This window comes from Gallus gallus, chromosome 1 (assembly GCF_016699485.2).
Source record: "Gallus gallus isolate bGalGal1 chromosome 1, bGalGal1.mat.broiler.GRCg7b, whole genome shotgun sequence".
Classification (NCBI taxonomy): Eukaryota; Metazoa; Chordata; class Aves; order Galliformes; family Phasianidae; genus Gallus; species Gallus gallus.
Window position 1 is genome coordinate 162766405 of NC_052532.1, and position 23158 is coordinate 162789562.

Below are 23158 nucleotides of genomic sequence, written 5' to 3' on the forward strand. Positions count from 1 at the left end.
AGGGCATTTTTGTTCATTATGTTTAAATTTCAGATGCAATGTTATATTAGAGAAGCAAATTCATGTTCAAAACATTGGACAGCATGAGAAGAGGGTGGGAAGGAGCCTGCCATTCATTCTAATGAGATCTATTTTAAAGTATTGTGCTTTTCCAGATATAGCATGGAGTATGGATGTGGCTACATCCTGATCTAGTATTGTCCAGGTATGTTTTTAAAAATTCTGTAACAAGGTAAAAATAAGCATAACCTGCCTTTAGCCATATTATGTACATGTTGTGAATGTTAAATGTACACTCATAATTGTTCATAAAACAGCCTGCCATAAAGTTTTCTGGACTGTAGTTTGAATTTTGGAATTTGGCTTAATACAATGCATTACTAAAATATGCCTTAAAACTGTTCTAAGAGCCCGATTCACAAAATGAATGTTACGTTTCTGAAGGTGTGTAGCCTGGTAGAATTCATGTAGAATGGAAATCAGATAAAATTTTCCCCTTAAAATTCTTTGCTTTGATTGTAAGACCTAAATCCTGTTTCTGTACATGCATGCATTTTACTTCACTCTACATTTCCAAATACATATGATCAAATCTCATATAAAATGTGCTCATACGTTCATTGTAATGTGATTTACTGAATACTAACAGCACTAGAATAGCTGTCTCAAAATTGATTTGTTTCATAAATAACACCAACTCATATTTCAAGACAAGCCATGTCAGTACCACATGGAAAATTTAGGCAGATGTTAATTTTGTTTGGTAAATCCAATTTAAATTGTATGTTCTTTGATTTGAAACTTAAGGTACTTCAGAAGTATTATGAACTTGCAGAAATAATACATCTGATTAAATCTGAAGACTTAAGGTTTTCTCTTCTTCACCCTGTTCAGCTTTGTGTAACTTGTAATGGAAAATGCCTTTTCACTATTCCGTTTGATAAGGTTAAAACTTTTCTTGATTAATATTCTCTTGCAGAAGGCAGGTACAGCTGTGGATTTACCCTATGGATGTGTCTTAGTGCTTGTAATTTCTTTTATACCTAAGATACAGCTGATAAAGGTTTTACTAAATAAGGATAATTTCTGTTGAAAGATTTGGATGTTTAATATTCCGTAGGTATTTCTACCATCAAATATAAACATTGTGAGAATCTTTGATATGTGATAATGACCTTCCGTGATATTTTGGGGACTTATGCAAGTCTTATTCAGGTAAGCAGTACAGGGAGTATGATATTTCATTGTTCCTACTTTCGTATAGGCTATAAACATAAGGCCTGCAAGTAGTACATAGAACTGATAATCATATTAATACAACTTTTCTTGTTGTCTATTCTAATAATGAACACACTTTAAAATCCTAATAAATCCTACTTATCAAAGCTTGGAAGCATTTCATTATTCTCATTGTAAGTCATTTTGAGATAGTCATTAACTGTCCCACTAGCTAAAATCAGTATAGATTCATAGAATCATAGAATCATACAGCAGCTTATAAAGGAAGGAACCTTAAAGTCCAAAAAGTTCCATGTCATGGTTTTATGATTTTTTGTTATTGGTATTCCACATCGTAACATCATGTAGTGCACTGGCAGTTAAAGTGTTAATGCTCCAGTTCCGGGTACCCGTCCCAGAAGAGAAGAACTGCATTCCCCAGAAGACTGTTCACTGTGCTGTTATCATTTCTGCTCAGGGGGAACAGACATAAGACCTTGGTAGGTCACCTGACATCCCTCTTTTTGATTGTCAGGCTCTCCTTGCTACTGCTCATCCTGACCACATACATTGCCTCAACACTAGTGTAAGGCCTGCAGCTTTCATATACTCTCATCATATTTGATTTATGAGCTTCAATTCGAATTATATTGTATTATAGTGTGTTATCTTGCATTCCAATACCATATTTAGTAAACTAGTTTTAGTAAATTATATCATTGCCGCTGTTTTTAATTATTCGGGGTCCCCTGTTTCCCTTTTCCAGTGGCACAGATTCGTGAAATCCCTCCGCCCCGCTAGTCGCAGAACTGAGTCAAACCAGCCCATAAATTGTCAACATTTCAGATATTTATAAATATGAATCAGATCTCCTCTCAGTCTTCTTTTCCTCAGGGTAAACAGGTTACTCACCTTTCCCCATATGGGAAATACTGCAGAACCTTAGTCATCTTTGTGGCCCTCTGCTGGCCTCCTTCTAGGAGATTCCTGTCTTTTTAGAACTGGGGAGCCCAGAACTGCACACAGTGTTCTAAATGTGGCCTCACCAGGGCAGAGTAGAGGGGGGGGATCACTTCCCTTGATCTGCTGGCCACTCTCTCTTTAATGGACCCCAGGATACCACTGTTCTTGGCTGCAAGGGCATGCTGCTGGCTCATGGCCAGACTGTTATCCATCAAGACTCTCAGGTCCTGCTCCGCAGAGCTCCTCTCCAGCAGGTCATTCCCTAACCTGTACTGATGCATGTGATTAATTCTCCCCAGGTGCAAGAACTACACTTGCTCTTGTTAAACCTCACCAGGTTCCACCCTGCCCAACTCTCCAGCCTGTTCAGGCCTTGTTGAATGGTAACACAGCCTTTTGGTGTGTCAGCCATTGCTCCCAGCTCCCAGAGCCTTCACTTCCACAAGCTAAATAAGCTCAACCCTTCAACTTTTCTTCATAGGAGAGGTGCTTCAGCACTTTGATGGTCTTTGTCACCCTCCTCTCGTCCCACTTCAACAGTTCTGCTTCCTTCCTTTACTGTGGGTTGCAGGCCTGAATACAGTACTCCAGATGGGGCCCCATGAGGTTAAAATAGAGGGGGACAATCCCCTCCCTTGCCCTGCTGTCCACCCTTATTTTGACGCAGTGTACAGTTGGCCTGTGTGACAAGCACTCCTGGCTTATTTCAAGTTTTTCATCCACTGTAATCCCCAAGTACTTCTCTGCAGGGCTGCTCTCAATGAGTTATTCTCCCATTTTGTACACATACTTGGGATTGTCTTGCTCCAATCGCAACAACTTTTGCGAAAAGTTTAAGACATTCACAGCAATTTAACTGTTAGCACTCTATAGGTATAGGTATTCATTAACTAAGAATGTTTGTTTCCTCACCTTTGTTTTTCTCTGGGGTAGCCAAAAACTTAGGGTACTGCTTTGTAGTCAAGAACTTTAATCCCTTTGTAATTCCACAGTGGTCATATGCTCCACTAAGTTTATGTTTTGCTTTTCTGTCTCCAGGTGTTTCATCAGTGAGTAAAATTTGGTTGATGCTACTAGTGAGGTGCATTAACTGACTGAGGGACAAATTTCTATTTTTTCCAATTATTTATTTCCTAAAATAATTTCTTTTTTGATATTTAAGACAGCATAATCCATCCTAGCTGATCAGAACTTTGCTTCCAATCTCATTCACAATCACTTTGGCATTGATTTAACATTATTCTTGCCTTCCCAGGCATACTAGGATAAAATCTGTTGTGTGCATTCATCTTTGTTAAAAGATGAATGAATAAGACAGGCTTTAAAAGCTTTTTAAAGAGCAAGGTGCTGGAACTGCATTCTCAATCTGCATTCTTTCCTGCTGTTTTATGGGACATACTGAAAATGTGCTTTTTAGAGGTCAGATCATTTTTTCCAGGTGTAAAAATAAGATGTAAGCCATAAATTAAAAGGCCCATAGGATAAGTTCTATTCCAGCTATAGGCACCCTATTCTCTTGAAGAGTATGACTCATCAAAAGCAAGAATTATATTTCATTTCTAGAAATCCATCTATTTTAACACTCACACATTTGTGGATTGAACTTTGCTATTAATAATAAAATAAAAAATATGTCTTTGTTCTGTTAACTTGGGAATGAGAAATACAGTCTACTAGAAGATAAAATATTTAGAAAATGTCTTACCTGATTGTAAGTATCTACAGGGGCTTTGTTATACACCTTCATCTTTCATTCTCCTCTAAATTAACAGCCAACAGATAGATTTATAACATTTTTGTAACCAACTGTACCATGCTATCTTTGTATGAGAAAAAAAGAGAATAAACTAATGTGTTCTTGGAACTGGGTGATAAACACATTATAGCAGAGAAGAATGCTCAGCGTGGTCAAGCAAGCATGTCCAGAATTATGAGAAAAAGTTCTTACTGAAATAGCAGGTCTGCAAATTGCCTGGGGGAGCTGCCCCCTTCATGGCATCCTCATTCTCAGGTGAAGAAAAGAGATACAAAGACATGTTCTTCATACTCTATTTTTTCTATAAGTGCCGGTCTGAATACACTTTTCTAGATTTGTGGCAAAAGACAAAGAATCTTGAGCTTTTGTTGTTAGAATTAAATTAGCCCAAGCAGACAACTTAGGTTATTTTTTTGAAATTATTTTTTTGTGGATATAAAGAAATGTTAGACAGTGAGATTATGCTAAGTAACATTGCCTTAAGCCTGTCACTACCTTTTCTCTTTTCTTCACGAGCTTTTTTCCATCAAACAGTCTTGTACAATATATATAGAATGGAGATTTGAGTTACAGTGTAATGTAGGGCTACATTTGGCACTTGGATTAGGGCCCTTACTTCCAATTCTGCTTTGGTATTCTCTGAAAAACTAATAAGTTTATGTCATCCTTTTCTCTGTTACAGAGGTTCATGACAGGGATAAACCATATTCTTCTGTTATCCTTGTTAGCTGAAGGCTTAGCAATCAGGTGTTGTACTGTTTCCCTCATTTATTCAGCACTCGCTTATTCAACACTCATTTATTCAGAGCACCTTCAATGGTCTCGTTTGATTTGAAGTAACTTTAACATTTGTAGGCCACAGAGAAAATTAAAACATTTCTGTCTTTTGAAGGCTTCCTCATAGGCTTTTGAGTATGACAGCCCACTGGTAGCATTCCAGATCTCAAAGAGAAGTCAGTGTCTGGCTCATTAGATGGAACAGGTAAGAAGTGGATACCAGAATCCAAGAACTGGAAACTCATGGTCAGCTGTTGCCTGAAATTTGTGACATTTAAATTTTATGTAGAAATTGTGTCATTATCTTTGACACTGTGTAGGTACATGCCCTTGCATGTACCTGGGAGGACACTGAACTGACTGATCAGCACAGTACAACCTGAATGGTATTCAGAAATCACAATAATGTTTACTTCGAATTGGCTTTAGCCAAATATAGTACAAAGTCAACATCTGAACTAATCATGACAGATTCTCTATATGGTCTGTACTATAAAGTACTACTATAAAGTAGGTAAGTCCAGGGTGAGAATAATCTCATTTTATATGAAACAATCAAAATAGGTTAAATGAATCATGCCATAAAATTATATATTTCTCTCTATTAACTGTACAGGGAATCTGATCAGATATTTCAGATGAACCCATTGAGATGAAGCCCATATTTTCCCATTCTTTCTTCTAGATCCCAAAGGCATTAAATATAGGTTTCATTGACAGAATATGCATGCATAACAGACTGACAAGACTGGTTATGGCATAAATGTAGCTGAGACTGGCACTTTCATTTAGAAGAGGGGTCTTTGTGTTAAATTTCATGACAGCCTAGCAGTTATGGTCACTTGCAGTGGTCAATAAGATGACTCCACTGATGCCATCCTCCTGATGTACTTCCTTGCACTATCATAGAGCAAAGAATAAACAGGGATAGAGGACAGCTAGATTGCCTTGTGTCAGTGGAAGTGTGGGATATTTGCATTACTTATGTATTAAGATCTCCTTTTCCTTCTGCTCACATCTGATGTATGATGCATTCACTGGAGAAAGACAAGATTTTCATGGCTGATGAAATCTGAAATCCACCATTAATTATTTTAAAGAATAAGCTTGCTAGTTCATTAGTTCCAGTTATGCTCACTCCTGGAACTACTGTTTTGTGCTACAGAAAAAAATGTAATTGCTGTATTCCTATTATTTCTGTTAAGCTTATAAGGGTGTTTCAAACTATTGATGGCATACAATGAATTACATTTTCTCTTTATTGTCTAATGAAAAGTGATTGTTTCCAAGAAAAACCTAAAAGGAGTTATAATTTTAGAGTAAAATGTGAATAATTAAGGTTTAAATGACAAGATGTCACTGCTTTGGGCTATCCCACTTACAATCAGGAAAGAATTGGTGAACTAGTTTAACCTTGTGTTTCATGGTATTATCACACATCTCTTTGTTTGCTCTTCCACTACTATACATCAGTGGAACACTGTTCTGTTCTCTTTTGCATGAGTAATTACATTTCAAAGCAGGGTATCATATAATAGCTACTAACACTATGCCAATGCAGCCTCTTGAAGTCTTTTTTGTTATCTTGTTATTTATATAGGTTAGTCATTTTGACAAAGAAGCAAATTCCTTAAATGGTATTATCTTTTTTTATACCCAGTTATTAAATCAATTCATTTTTTCAGAAGCAATGGAGAACTGTTGATACATAGCCCTGTCTAAAGAGAACCTATCCAAAATAATCACAGACTCAAAGAATGGTCTGGATGGGAAACAACCTTAAAGTTCACCTAGTTCCAATCCTCCTGTCATGGGCAGGGTCCCTTTCCGCTAAATTAGGTTGTCCAAAGTCCCATACAACCTGGCCTTAAACATCTTTGGTGACAAGACATCCACAACTTCTCTGGGCAACTTGTTCCAATTCCTCTCCGCTCTCAAAGTGAAAAATTTCTTCCATCTAATCTCATTCTACCCTCTTTTATTATGAAACCATTACTGCTTGTCCTATTATTACACTTCCTAATAGCAGGAGTCCCACTCCATGTTTCCTGTAGCTCCCACTGAAGACTGCAATAAAATCACTGTGGAGTTTTCTTCAGGCTAAACCACAGCTCTCTCAGCCTGTCTTCAAAGGAGAAGTCCTCCAGCCCTCTAATCAACCTCATGGCCTTCCTCTGGACTCACTCCAACAAGTCTATATCCTTCTTATATTTGTTGCTGAAGAGAGGAACACAGTACTCCAGGTAGATTCTCACAAGAGTAGAGAGAAGGGGCAGAATCACATCCTTCAGCTTGCTAGTCATGATCTTTAGATGCAGCCCAGGATATGATTGGCTTTCTGAGCAGCAAGTGCACATTGTTGTGCTGAGTTCCTAATCCACCAACATCTCCAAGCCCTTCTCCACAGGGTTGCTCTCAGTCCATTCTCTGTCCATCCAGTATTTGTGCTTGGGACTGCCTCAGCCGAAGTACACCACTTTGCTTACACTTGGCCTTTTGGAATTTGATGTGTTCTGCATGAACCAACCTCTCAGGACTGTCAAGGCCCTTCTGGATGGCAATGCTTCCCTCAGTTTCTCAACCACACCACACAGCTTGGCATCATCTGAAAACCTGCTGATCCAAGAAACATCAGATGAAGGAAAAAAAAAAAAAAGAGAGAGAGAAGAACCTAACATCCATTGGTTCTTGTTTTATTGTTGCTGTTGCTTTTGTTGGAAGTGTAATTTTACAAGTAGTAGCAGGTTGCAGTAGTGTACATAACAATATAAGGTATGTATGGATACATCACCACTGTTGCCTGTAAATTGATGTCACTCTTCACACCTAGTGGAGTGCAAGGTGAAATCCCCTGGTTTATTGCCTAACTTTGAGTACTTGTTCACTTGTAACATTTTCTTCTCTTTCAAGCCTTAATACATAAAGGAAAAAAGCAACAGTCTTCTGCAACCAGGGGTCTGTCAGAATTCATTAATACTGAATCTACAAATTTTTAACCTCTGGGAGACTTCAAATTTTTAAAGAGAAGTTTCATAACAATTGGCAATATCCAAACACAAATAAGATTAAATATCACACTACATATTTACATAATATAAAAATCTCTCATTTGTGAGAGATGGAGCTTCTATGGCCAATTATTTGTGACCCTTTCTTGAATACACCAATCAAATTAGCATCCCTTGGGATAAAAAGGTACTTTTTTTTTTCCTTTTTTTTAACAATGGAAAGAAAAAGGGGAAAGTCTCTTAGAATAGAAAGCCATAATGAATGTCAATAATTCTCCCAGTGGGAATTATTCATGATTATGTCAACCTTTTTCAGACAAATACAAATTCTAAGAGAGAGAGAATGAGACTCTTAGAACTAACAGCAAAAATATTCCATTCAATTTCTTAAAAAATAAATGTATTGCTCTGACAAATGAGGTCAGGATTTGGAATCTGACCCAGGAGGGGAAGATTATTCTTTCTTGTGTCTAATAATGGGCAATGGCTTATCTGCAAGAAGAAAATCCCTGAGGAGGTAGGTGAAACATTTAACAGTGAATATTGAAAACAATGAACTAGTTACCTGTGGGAAATAAATAATTTTTACTTTGCTTATGCATTTAGTCCCTTGAATTTAGATCCTTGTCATTTCTTTACTCTTTCCTTGTTTTTCCTTTAGATAAATGGCAAACTAAGGAGAAGAAAACTTAATGCTCATCATGAGTCTCCTTCTGATTTCAGGTCTCTGGAGCCTTCTTGTATTCTATAATTTTTTTAGAGATATTTTCCACAATGAATGCTACACATCTCAGCACTGTCTGTCAATGTGCCTTCTACATTAAATGCATGTGGGTTAAAATACAGAACCAGTCCATGGAACAGTGATGAGAACCCATGACTTAATGCATGAACAGGCTTAAGCATGTTACTCCTTCTCTGTAGTTCAATGAATATTGTTTTGTTTTGTTTGTTTGTTTGTTTGTTCCTGGAGATTAATGACTTCACTAATCAGAGTATAAAATTCATTTCCTCCCTGCAAACACTCTATGAACTTGTGATAAGGCAAAAGATACTAGCATATAACTATATGCTAGTCTCCCCCTTTGCATAGTCTCCCCCTTTTTAGCTTATTTTGTATTGAAGAGTGGAGTTGTCATGACTGGTCTTTTCCATCTGCCTTTTGTTTACTTTTTTGTCTCCTTGTACTTTGTTTTAAACAGAATGAACCAGGCAAGCATTTCAAAATGCAGTATGTTCCTCTCTCAACCTTTTCTTGGTGAATGTGGTTCCAGAGTATGGACTGTATTTTAATATACATTTCTCATATCATTTAAAACTACTTAGTTTTCTCTGTGTTGCAGGTCATGGATGTTGGATATCCCAGTATGAGCTGACAAGTTCTCCCATTGTATTTTATATGGAACTTAAGAGTGAACTGAAGTTCACCTTTCTGCCTGCCTCTTTTTCTTTATATCGTTATGAACCATTTGTCTTTGATATCTATAATCCTAGAGGTAGAAGACTCAGAATAGTGATAACTGAGTATGACCCCATGTTTGGTATTTTAACACTAAAATAATCTGTGCCTCATTTTTATTATCTTCTTCTATTATCTTTTATTTTCTAATTGATTAAAAATGTAAAAAGGTAGATCTTTGTTACATTAATCAGGAAAATTTTGTTATTTTTTTAAGGGAAGTTTGCACTTAGAAGGAGGCCAGTGTAGCAGTTCTGAGGTTTGTCTCAGTTTGGAGTCACTGCTGAGATGGCAAAGCTAATAAGCTTACAGGATGTGATCATTAGCGTGACAGCAACTTGTACAGACATGATGAGCCTTTCTGCAGCCTTGCTCTCATCCATGCTTTTGCTGGGATAACTGTGATCAAACAAAATTCAACAAAGGGTTTCAGAAAACATGATACAGAGTGCAAGTAGTTGGGTGTCCCATTTGCTTAATGGCCACAGCTAGACATTACTACTGAAGGTAGCAAGTGTAATTCCAGATTAGATATATCTACATAATGTGTGATGTCACTTGTTCTCAAATTGTAGACAATTTCTGTTGAGAATTTGAATACTTATCTCAGTATGTTCAATTCTCAGTCTTAACACCTCTAACTATAAATGACTGTCTGATTCATTTTTTCCCCTGCTTTATTTCAACTTAACTACCCTCAGCCTGGTCCCCACCCTTAAAGAAATAAAAGAATATGGTGGTGTTGACTAGAATCATTCATGTAGGAGGAAAGAAGGGTAGTTATATCTATCACCAACATGAAGTAATAGGAAGACTGTATTCAGTAATGTTTTTTTTCTAATCTCTGCATCTCTGGGTGTGGAATAGTGCTTTTCTGCTCCTCACAGAGATGTGAGAATTACCTCAGTAGTGCCTTTAGTGATCAGTACAGTGCATCTGAGGAGATAAAAGAAAAGTCATGTAAACAGATAGGAACAAAACCAAATCATCGTGTATCTTCGTGCAAATTAATTCTTCTTATTATAACTCCCAGAACAGAAAATGAAGAGGGGAATGGAGACAGAAACCTCTTTTGCAAAGGAAATAGTAGGAGAACTGTTAGAATTACTGTCAGTGCTAAGAATGGACAATGAAATGTTCAAGAAATGCCAGTTAGGCATAGAAAAAAATTATGAACAAAATGTATAGGAAGTGTTAAAAGGGAAAACAAAAAACAGGATCAGTAAACCATCTTTGTGTGCAAGTAAATTTTAATCAGTTTTGTAACATCTCTAGAAGGCAGAAATATTGCAGGTGGTGCACAATGAGCAAGACACTCACATCTGCAATGAGTTGGAGCAGTGGACAGCCTAAGGCAAACTTGTCTAATACATTTTTATAGCAGTGCAAGATATTTCAGAAGTTTGAGAAAGACTGCACACAGGTGAGAGTGCATATTGCTGAGATACAAATGAGTTGATAACTTCATTAATTTCTTGCTAGTTTAAGAATAATTTAAACTGTGGTTTTATTCATTATCTTAAATTCTCTACTGGGATGGATGTTTGAAGACAAAGCATGGCTTCAAAGAACAATGACTAACAGATAAGATGAAGCTAAAATATTTTAAGTAGAGTACAGCCCAAAACATGTTGATTGCAGGCCTCTGCTAATTCATTTTAGTATCTCAGCTGAAGCACTTTAATAAGATTGATTTAATCTTTCTCAGACTTCCTTCCATCACAATATCTGATCTCCTTTCCCAAGGTTATCCTTCCATCCCTAAGTTCTGTTGAGAACTGGAAAACTGAACTGAAAACCAGAGCCTTAAAATCTCTGGATTCTTATGTTCACATCTGAGCATCAAATCATGTTTATAGTATTCCCTGAGATAACTCAGTTTTCTGTGTATATATGTGTATAAACACCATTTTATGGTCTTATAAAAGGCTGGATCAATATTTTATATTATCTCTGAAAGGGTAGTTAAGGCATTTACTATTTTCTCAAGGTATTAGCAAACACAGTCCTTCCATTAATTCTATCCATACTTATTTTTTCCCCTTGAATGAAGTTTTTAGCACAATTTCTTAGATTCGTGAGCTAGAAATGCTAGTAAAGTGCTCTGATAGAGAGAACCATTATCATTTCTTCCCTATTTCCTAACTGAACCTTATGGGATCCAGTTCTTGGCATGAATAAGCAGAGAGGAACAAAGAAACAGGACACAAGCATAGTATATGTATGCCACTCTGAAAGTAGTGTCTACTATTTATTTCTGTGGAAACTGCAACAGATACAAAGAGCACAATGACACTATTTGATAGATCAAATTATCAGCTACTAAAAACTATTTTTCAACATAGCCACCACCATTAATCATGCATTTTTGGCAGCAGTGAACAAGAATTTGTATGTTGTGCTCATAAAAATCTGTCTGGCACGTGGCTTGTCTTCCATGTCGCAGTTGCCACTGCTGAAATGCACCACCTCACTAAGCTCACATCCACTTTTTGGTCTCCATAAATATTCAGTAAGTGTTGATAAATGTGAATGGGTTCCATTTTTCCTGCATGGAGAAATTCAGTAATACACCTTTACATCATATGCACTTCCATGTCAGATGCCATTTTGTCAGGCTGCCATTCAGCTGCTATCTGTCACATAGCAACAAAATTTAATGGAATATTTGTGGGAAAGTTCAGCCTCTGCTGACATACCACCAACATATGCGTCTGACATCCTGGGCCAACGTAATATAATAGAAGGCATTACTTTTGGAGCAGTGCTACTACTTCCCTATTGGTAAAACTTTCATTATGCCTGATTAACTTATAAGTCTCCTGGTCTTTTTAATCGTCTTACATAAATAAATAAATAAATATTTTGAGCATCAACTGAGTTCAGGAAAGAGTTTCTACCTAAGTTAGTCCTGACGAAAACTGTAAAAGATTGAAGCTTCTCTTGACACATACATATATGTTTTCTTAATCATGAAGGTGAGAGACTCTGGCATGCTGTAACCTATGGCAGAATAGTTGTTCAGATATAATGTCTTAATGTTTTGTCACCTGAATCTAACAAAGACTGAGTTTAGGTCCTATGATTATAGAAGAAGTTAAAAAATCAAACATATTGATACATAAGTTCATTAATGGCAGGCTTTATTATTTCTTCTTTCTACAGAACTACTTGGTACTTCAAAGAAGCAGCTGGTGATAGATTACTTTGTATTATGACATTGTGCTCTACATTAGGAAAGCTGTGAGAAATTCTCAGAAGACTGATAATAGGTCAGTATCTTTCTAATAGCATTTAAAAAAAATTCAATGCTGATATGACTCTCTACATACTGAAAAAAAAAAAAAAAAAACCAAAAACCTTCATGAACTTTTTCACTCTCATTGCTTATCAATTACCACTGCACTAGGGTTGTAGTTTGAATTTGGACTAGTAGTGAATGAAACTCATTTCCATCTAGCACACCGGTTTTTGCTTGCTTTGATAGACTAACTCTTCTTTCCGGGGGGGGAAGGAGCATAAATCCACCCACTGCAATGTGATCCTTCCCCATTGTGACAGTAAAAAGTCCAAGAGGGGGCACAGAATACAAATACAGTATTAAAACCATTATTCTGAAGGAATGATTTTGCCTTATGTGTCAGATGATGTTCAGCGATGCATTCACTCTATTCACATTCAGCCTTTTCTTGAGCAGTCTGTTGTGGTCTTTCTGTGAAGCACTCGGCCCTTGTATTCCTTGTATGTAAGAAGAACCTCTTGTGTGTATGTGTGTGCATGTGTGCATGAGCAAGCAAGCTGGAGGTATAATGGCTATGATTCAGCCTGCAGAGCACAACTTTTTGTTTTGCTTTTATGCCACAAAGTGCATTTTATGCATACCTTATGGCATGGTACACAAAATATGAGATTATTCACAGATACAAACCTTCTGCTACGGTGCCAGCAGACTTTTTGAAGTGGAGGAATTCAGAACTTGTTCCGTTGTACTTTCTGGAGGCTGTTCCTGGAGCAAACGAATCTCTCAGAATCCACCAGAAATATTGTTCAGAAGCTAGCTGACTGGGTAGGTTGTGACTGGATGAATTAATATTTGTGTACAGAAGATGACAAGAGAGTAGGAGGGCAGAATCTGGGATGGCAGCATAGGAATATTTATTGCCTCTAAGTAAATAAATCATGGACCAAGTGGCATGCCAGTGGCATGGTATTACAACCACAAGGCAAAACAAATATCCTATCTAGATCCATAATGGAAAATGTTACTGGCATGTGCTGTTCCCTATCCTGTGCCTGAACATTAACTGGGAGAGTCAGCATAGCCAGAAGGATGCTTACCATTAAAAAATAAGTGTAACTGAAGGCCAGCATTTGAACTAATGAACTAACCCAATTTTGTTGTTGTTGTTGTTGTTTTTCATTTGGTTGGTTTTAAGTAGCATGGATAGAAGAAAAAATACATATTTTTAATGACTGATTTCTCAGCATTTGCAGTGAGGGAAAATAATGCTGTTTTTAAAGAATAAATATGTAAGAATTATCTAATTTTAATTAAAAATAGTAGGTGCAGTAAGACAATTAGATGACTACATTTGCCTCCTTTCATAATTGCTTTAAAATGCAAGTCTTTAACACTTATTTTTGGACAATGTTTTCAAAATTAAAATAACTTCAGCTTTATCTTACTTGCCTTTCCATTTCATTTTCCTCATTAAAAGTTGTAAGGAATTTAGTTGTTCAATAGACTGCACATACTTATGTTTTTTGAAGTAAAAAATAAACTATAGAACTGTCATAACTATCATGTTATTACCTACAATGACTTCAAATTCCAAGAGTGGGAATCAGAGACCAGAAAGAGAAAGTGTTTAAAATAAATTTAGATAATAAACAAACGGGGAAAAAAAAGTGAAAAAAATATTAAGAGGAAGATCTTTAAAATATAATTTCTTGCAAAGAAAATGACATTTTGTTCAGAAAAAGTTCCTGGTTCCATTTTTATGCATTCCATTAAAAGAATAAAATAAACTTTGCTTATGATTATTTTCAGCATCCTAATATATATCCAAGTACTGAAGGAGTTAATTGTCTTTTTCATATCACCAGATTGTTACTTCTGTGCTTACTGCTTGAACAGCAAAGGTTTCCATTCTCTGATGAGGCTCAAGGTTTAGTTGTGCTCTCTGAACACAGAATAGTGTCTTTAGTCCCACCAGTATACTATATGGCGGGAACTAATTTTTCTTGGAATAAGAGATGTTGGAATCTTTTTTGATGTTGGTTTCATATATCAACACAATTGTTCTCAAAAAAAAAAAAAAGTATCTGAGAAAGAGTCAGAAAGAGGATTGTATGGGACAATCCCAACTCTTATGTCAAATTGCAGCCTCGTTCAAAACACACAACCTATGCATTGCCTCAGGTAAAATATCAGACTGGGTGGAATATAATAAATCTTTAGATTTGATTTTTTTTTTTTCTCCCTGAATTTACTGTTAGCACCTGAGAGAGAATATAAAATTAAAAAAAGGAAGAAGAAGAGAAAGATGCTTGTATTTTTCAACCTTTTTGGAAACCTGCTGATTTCCCATGCTCTGCTCTGCTTCCCTGCTTATCTTCTATTCTACTTCAGCAGTCTTAACAGGTGTATGTGCATCATTGGGTTGGCTGCTTTCCATGTGCTCTTGTCATACTTGTAAAGGTGCTCTGCTATCTGCAACATTTTGTTTGCTACTGCAGAAATACTATCACAATTTCCATTAGAAGCAGGTTTGGTCTTAGAAATACTCACCTAAAAAGCAACATGAAAAGCAGGTTGACTGGCTTCAGCTACCAAAGGATGCAAATTCACAGTTAAAGATAAAACCTGCAAAATCTAAGTTCAGCAATGCTCTCTGTGGGTAGTCTTAAGGCAATGACAAAGCATAAGTAGGCAGCAGGGCTTTGATTTTTAACTGTGCTATCTAGTTTGTTTCAGTCAGCAAAGTAATATTCTTTTCATTAAATATTTAATTTGAACTTTCCATGTTTAACTGCATTTTTTTTTTTTTAACTTGAGAAAGAAAGTCTTCAGTGCTTGGGGCCGTTATGATTGCACTATCATTTTCTTTTTGCTAAATTTGCTTTCCCTTTCTTTCCTTTTCCTTTCCTTCCCTTCCCCTTCTTCTATCTTTTCCCTCCTTTCCACCTCTTTTAATCTTTTCCCTCTTTCTTTCCTTCCTCTCTTTACTGTTTTTGTCTTCTCTCACTTCCTCTTTCAGATTCAGTCTACTTCTTTGTTACCCATTCTTCCCAGTTAATAGGCATTTCTATGCCCAAAGACTAGTAAAAATGATATATAAAAATGTGCATATATTTAGAAATCTTATTCCCCTTTTTGTTCTTATGTATTTTAATCTCTCCTCACCTCCAGAGAAGTTACTTAGTGCCAGGCTTTGGCCTTACTGATAAAAGCAATCCAAAGGTAAAAAAGTTAGGGAGAAAATCCTGGAGAAAATATGGTGCCAGCTGTTCTAGTCTGCACAAGGAAAATAGGCAAGAAAAAGGACGTTGCCCAGTACGATACTAGAAGTAATGCAATTTCTTCATTAGGGCTTGAATTTCTGTCCTCACGACCTGCTAATTTGTTCTGATTCCAGCAACACTGGTAATTCACAAAAGAGAGCAGGTACAAAGGTTATTTTTATTAGACACCTGGTGAATCTGTGAATGGCTCTGCCTGTCAAAAGCTCCTTTTCATCCATACTAACAATAATTTCTTGTGCATTAAGCAGTCCATTTGTGTAAGTGGAGGTCATTAAAGCTCCTATGAGAACCTAGTGGAATAGATTTAAATGAGTTGCACTTAAATATGTTGCTATTCCCCGTGTCCAATGTGCAATATTATTCCTGAAAAATGTTTACAACACTGAAGATAAGGGAAGAAGGATGGTATTATCATACTTTCTCCCAGGTTTTACACAACTCTGATAAGGACTTTATACACTGTATTTCATTTTCACAACAAATATCCCCCTATCTTTATCTTCGCAGACCTTTGAGATGAAATTCTATACTTTTCTGTAGGAAGGTACATAAAATACTTAACATGATACTGAAAGAAGAAACTAAGATATTTTCTGTTGTGTCTTCCTGCTTCAGGGATGGAAAGACTGCCAGTATTGTTTATAAATTTTTGAAGGACTTACCTTATCAGAAACTCCCCAGGTTTTGAGGAATTCTGTCTCAGATCCTGCAGCTTGGAAACCCCACTCAGCTGAATATTGAACACTTCAAATTGTATAAAAGGTCCTAGAACTCTGTCCTGACATAAACAGGGACTAAGTAACAACATCTATGGTAATTATATTGCGTGACAATGACAATAAATTTGGCTGAAAATATATCTGGAAGCTAAAAATTATTTATCTTGTATTGAAAATCTTTCCTGATATCGATGGGCAAGGCACCTAATAAAATGTAAGTATTCAGAAGACACAATTTTAAAGCTATCTGTCTTTAATCACACCAAAGCACTCTTTATTGTTCTGGAAAGCTCAATTTCTGAATATACTGTTACTTGTGTTAATCATAGTAGTGCCTAAAGACAAAGTCAGAATCAGAATCAAAGGATATCCTAATTTGGAAGAGACCCACAAGGATCACTGAGCCAAACTTCTGGCTCCACACAGAATCACCCAAAATTCAAGCCCTATGTCTGAGAGAGTTGTCCAAATGCTTCTTGAACTCTGGCAAGTTGGTGCTGTGATCTGGGGAATCTGTCCCACTACCTGATCACCCTCTCAATGAAGATACTTTTTCTAATATCAAACCTGAACATCCCTTGACAAAGCCCTTGACAAAGCTTCACATCATTCACTCTGGTCCTGTCACTAATCACCCACATGGAGAGGTCAGCTACTACTTGTCCTTCTGGTCCCCTCATGAGGAAGCTATAGGACACCAGGAGGTCTCCCCTCAGTCTCTTCTTCTCTAGGCTGAATGAACCAATGTACTTCAGCCACTCCTCATACATCTTCCCTCCAGCTCCTTCACCATCTTTATAGCCCTCCTTTGAATACTCCTTAATAGTTTTATGTCCTTCTTACATTGTGGTGCCCAGAATTGCCACAGTGCAGAGCAGGGTGGGACAACCCCTTCCTTCACCCTCTGGCAGTGCTGGACCTGATTCACACCAGAATATTGATCACTCTTTTGGCTGACTCATATACAACTTGCTGTCAGCTGACCTGCTATCAGTTCCAAAGAGCCTATAATATACTAAGACAAACACAGAATAAAGAATTACAGATAATAACACGAATTTATACTCCTATAAGACTATGCTTTATGTGCTGCTGATGATTCCTGTTGAATTAAGAAGATTAATCCTGTTGAAAATTAATATTCTCTGTACTTCTCAGATGATAGACTCTGGCAAAATCCTGAGTCTTCTAACCTTGATGTTGCATTCATCTTCCTGATGATGTCTCCTCCCAACTTCAGTGTTCACAGAATCACAGAATGAATCACTTAAAAAGGACCTTTGTGTGGAAGTCATCTAGTTCAGCCCACCTGCTCAAGCAGTACCATCTAGAGCAGACTGCCCAGGACCATGTGCAAATATCCATGTGCTATGGCTAAACTAAACAATTTAGCAGTCAGAAAACAACTGGCTTTCAATTGGACTAAAGCTCATAAAGAATTAACAATTCCTTCATAGGTGCTCTTAAATCTTATACTGTCTGATATATGTGCCTTGATATCTCCTCCAGGGCTGGATCTACTGATTGAAATGAGAAATGAAGAATTTTTCTGTAGGAATTGGCTTTCTACCCAGGAAAATGTATCAAACAACCTATTTTTAAAGGTAACGGAATGGCTTATAAAATTGCCATTTGGAAATATTTAATCACAAAAGTGCACCTGTTCAATACTTTCTTCATTTTACAACAAAAACGTCTTTTGTGATCTGTTGATATTGACTCCTGAGAACAATATAATTGTTTAAATAACTTATTATTACTAATTATTAATAATATTGTATTATTAACAATATTATATTAATATTAATTAGGAAATATTATTAATATTTCCTAAATGGTATTATGTTATCACATACAATTTTCAGACTTATTCAGAATTGAAGAGAGGCAATGATCATTCCTAGTAGGCAGTCCAGAGTCAGTCATACTCTTTTGGGAAAATTAAGATTTTAACTAATATTTCTCTGGTTTTTGGACACAATATCAGAAAAAAGGGTTTGAGTTTAGTTAATTGGCTAGGCACACATATAACCTATGTGAGCTAATATGTGGTTTCTATGAACAACCAGAAGTACATTGTCATGTGGAAATCAGTGTTTAACTTCCTTCTAAGCTTTACTGTGATTTATTTTATTAGAGAACCTGCTTAACCTTGCTTATGTTCCTGGAGTAGTTAGACCAAAAAAGAATGTGCCTGACACACAAAGACGGCAGAGCAGTCCAGTTTTTCAAAACACAATTAGCGGTAGAGAAGCTGCTTGCTTCTCTTGGCCTGCGTGATGGTTCAGTGGCTGGAGCAGTGACCACCAGGCGAGAGACATGAGTCCTAGACATCATCAAGCTCATATTTCTAATCCATTAAAGATTCCAAGGACTAAGTGTGGGAAATGTATGAAGCAAGTTACAGAGTTTGAGCTATTGAGAATGTAGGAGTCCAGAAATTAAAACAAAATCTATAGTTTGGAGCAAAATAGAACCCAAATTTGATGAGGAGGGCTGCCTGTCAGATGTTTGCGTCTCACAAAAGGGCAACTGTTCAATCATAGCTTGTATATATGTGATTATTTCTTTGAAGCATCTTGATCAGCATAATTATAAGTCAAACCTTTCTCTTATTAGTAGGTAAAAGCAAGTACTATAAGTTAAATACCTAATTTTATCTGCTTATATGATACTGTGGGTATGAAGCGTTCACATTTCCAGTGCATATTGTACTCTGTTTCTGGGAAGGATTCATTTGATAGTCTTGGTTGGTAAGCTTAGGGTATTTGTAAAGTCAATGGAGAGAAATACTTACTTGTAAGATGAATTTATCTCAGCCTGCCCACTTTTAACTAACACCTCAAAAATAACAGTTCTCTCTAGTACCTCTAAGGTGAGTCTAGTTTAGAATTGACAATTTACATTTTACATATATTAAATGATGTGAATTCCATTCTCTGAATATGATTATAAATATCTAAAAAATTAACCTTAAAATGTAAAGAGGAAAAACTATTTCTGGATCTGTCCATAGTTATTTGGAACACGCAGGCTGTGAACATGTAGGATAAACTCACACACTCATTTTCAGCAACTGCAGGCATTCCTTCTGCTTTCAGAAATGTCTCAGATTCTGTAAATAGTTATAATCACACATCTTAGAATTGGAAATTCCTGTTAGATTAAATTGCTTGAATTTCAGAAGAGCTGAGGCTGTTTTGTGATCAGAAAGTTGATTTCCTAAGACTGTAATATCTTACATTAGCTTAGCAATTGCTTGTTTGCAAACACCTGTGATTTTATAATTTCCAACATGTTAATAGTGCTTCAATTGCTTAAAGCAACCCTTAGTGCACTTCAGAACATGTTAAAAATCAGCAAAAAAAAAAAAAATATATATATATATATATGTAATAGCAATTTACTTCATCTATATTTTTTCACTAGTACATCAGAGAGGAGAAGATTCTAACTTCCCCATTTCATGGAATCATAGAGTCTTTTGAGTAGACAGGAACAGTTCAAGGCCATCTAGTCCAAATCCCCAGCAACGGACAGGAACATCTACAGCTAGATCAGGCTGCTCAGAGCCCTGTCCAGCTTGACTTTGAATGTCTTGAAGAACATGGGATCCACCACCAGCCTGGGCAACCTACTCTAGTACCTCACCATCTTTACTGTAATAAAATTCTTTATATCCAGTCTAAATCACCCCTCCTTTCTTTTGAAACCATTTTGGACACTGCTTAAGAGCCTGTCCACTTCTTTCCTGTAGCTCCCCATTAGATATTGAAAGGCCACTAACAGGTCTCCACAAGAGCCTTCCCTTTTCCAGGCTGAATAGCCCCAGCTCTCTCAGCCTGTCCTTGCAGAGGAGGTGATCTATCCCTTGGATTATTTTTGTGGTCCTTCTCTGAATGCAATCCAGCAGGTCCACGTATTTCCTGTACTGAGAACTCTACGCAATACTCCAGGTGAAGTCTCATCAGCATAGAGTAGAGGGACTACAAAGCTCTAAATCATGACAGAAGAATAACTTATATGGGAAAAAAAAATGGACAGTAACTGGCTCTTCAAAGTCATCTTAAAACCCTTTTATATACAAGAGCTTAGAACCAGAGGAATAATTCTTACTTTAAAATACTGTAATGAATATTTAGTATAATAACAAACTACAACATTAACATAAATGAAATGATTAGCTGAAATTTCTCATCACTGATTTTGTCTTCTACTTGTCGAACAGTAAACAACTGCCTGCAGAAATACAGAAAGATGAGTGAAGGACAACAGGAATCCCAGAGATTGAAGCTTTTCGTCTTACTACCACTTTTCCCCATTCTTTACAATTATTCTTTGTCCAAAGAGTTGTTGGCTTGTGAGCCTATCTGTTTTGATAGCTTTGTTCAAACTGAGTTACTGGTGATGTTACTAGCCCTGTGGAGTGATAAGTCTAATAGGAGGGAATGACAAATGAGTATAGAGGCAAAGCTCTAGACTAATTATAATTATTATTAAAAAAAAAAAAGTAGTTATTTGCCATCAGGGAAGGAAAGAAATATGAACATCTTTGGATCATACAGCTCAGATGACTTAAGTAAATTCATAAAATAGAATATACTGTCAGCAAACAGAAGTACAAGGTATGGTAACTAAGAACAGGGTTATCAATGTATCTTCCACAATTTAGCCGGGTAATAAAATGGATGTGTTAGATTGTATGATTCAGAAATATGGATAAAGCAAAACTAGGAATCTCCTGCTACTGTAAAGTAATCCTACAAAGAACTGTAGGTCTCTATTAAGGAAAATTTTATGTAACAGGTTAATTCCCTGCTCTTTTTGTTTTGAAAGCAGAGAGGTTTGTGTACAAGTGCATCTGGGCTTGACACTGAAAGTCACAATGTAGGGGCCTACGTGACTTTCTGTATTTTTATATTTATGGAATCACAGCATGTTGTAGTGTCCCTGCATCGAGTCATGCCTTCAGAACTAGTTTTGTCAAAGGACTTTTGTAGGTATGCTTTCTTGTACAGTGAGAGACTTCTAGGTTTGACAGGATCCATAGTTACTTACAGGAACTCCAGAGAAAATCCTCATATTTTTTATGAAAAAGACTATTTTTCAATTCAGTTTTGAACAAAAGTCTTGGCATCAGGAAACAATGCATATGTCTTAATGCAACAAAGCACAGATGAGATTCGGTTCTGAACCTAGTACAAAGTCATAGGATATGGGAAGATTCAGGATCAAATTCATAATCGTCACAATGAAATGTTCTATAAAAGTACAGGTGTTACAAAATTGACTTATTTCTAGAGCCAGAAGTAATATTTGTGCACCCAAATATATTTCAGAATATTGCTTAGATAAAGGATACTTTGTTTCTCATCCAAATCCTTGTCTGTAGTATTGTCATGAGATAAGAGTTTCCTGTTTTTCATACCACTATACTTTACTAGCTGTTGTGGGAATTTCAAATGTACCTGAAACATAAGATAACTAGTCCTGCCTCTGAGAGAGATGTAAGGTTACCTACTTTAAGAAGACCACATTTAAGGCTAAAGTACTTACTTAAATATTAAGACCAGAAAAGAGTTGTGTGTGTGTGTGCTGAATATACACATGCTGAGAAGTCATCTTTCTTGAATACAATATCACTAGAGGTTTGAGATATTAATAGCATGATGTAAATGTTTGCAGATTGGACTAAGTCTGAGTTTGATATTAGCATTTCATGGGCTGTGCTCATAGAAAGAAGACAGTCCTTGATAAGTTGTCATGGTGATAGGTAATGTGAAAAAGCCTCAGGTAGGTAAATGAAATCTATAATTCTATAGAATTATGAAATAACCCAGTAGATGTGGCATAACATATCGTTTCCATACAGCTGATGAATTTTAAATGTTCTTTGTGCATGTCTTCATGGTGATTTGACTTAGGATTTAAGAGGATGTAGCATACATACATCCCTTTCCTCCTCTTTTCAATTCTTGCTACCGCACCTCCTACACGGATAGCAATCAATTGATTATCTCACTGGTTACGCACAATAACGAATGTCACACATTTCCATGTCTTAAAACAGGAGCAAGACAGAACATGCTTATTTCTATACTGCAGAGATCCTAGGGGAGAAATAAATATAATTTCTAGTAACGGTAAACCAAAAAGCACCAACACTCCAGAATTCTTGACTTCTTCAACTGAACTCCTGAATTTTAATGGATTTTGGTTAGGGTTTCAGATGAAATTCAAGCTCTGATGTAGTTACTTAACGCATGAAATCTCAGAGAGCTGTTCTAACAGTTATGATAGTATATGAATGACAGGATTCTATCAGTGGCAGCTGTTCTACATGGACCTTGTTATACATGGAAGTGGCACTACATCCATGTCTAACAATTTGTCCTGCCAGTCAAAACTCTTGTCAAATATTGATCTGACATCAGATTCATGTATAACAAGATTTTTGATTGACAGCTGAGCTGAGCCCAGAACTAAAACAAAACCCCACTATTTTTAAAAGCTAACACTGCCAAGCAGTTGTCTGGTTTTTCTATAACACTTATCTATATAGGTACACTGTCCTGTATCTTTAATATATATTATATATATATATAAATGTACAGATATATTTATATATACACATACACATACATAAAATTTTCAAGTTGGTAGTAGTTGGATTTACCTTTTTAATAAAGTTCTAAAGATTAGTGTCATGTGTCACTATGTTAACAAATAGTAT

General features: G+C 36.4%; 1 long non-coding RNA gene across 1 annotated transcript in view; it reads right to left on the reverse strand.

Annotated features, from left to right (window-relative positions):
• Positions 1-23158, reverse strand: part of LOC107051907 — a 60681-nt gene that overhangs the window by 36652 nt on the left and 871 nt on the right. The gene's annotated exons all lie outside the window — the stretch shown is intronic.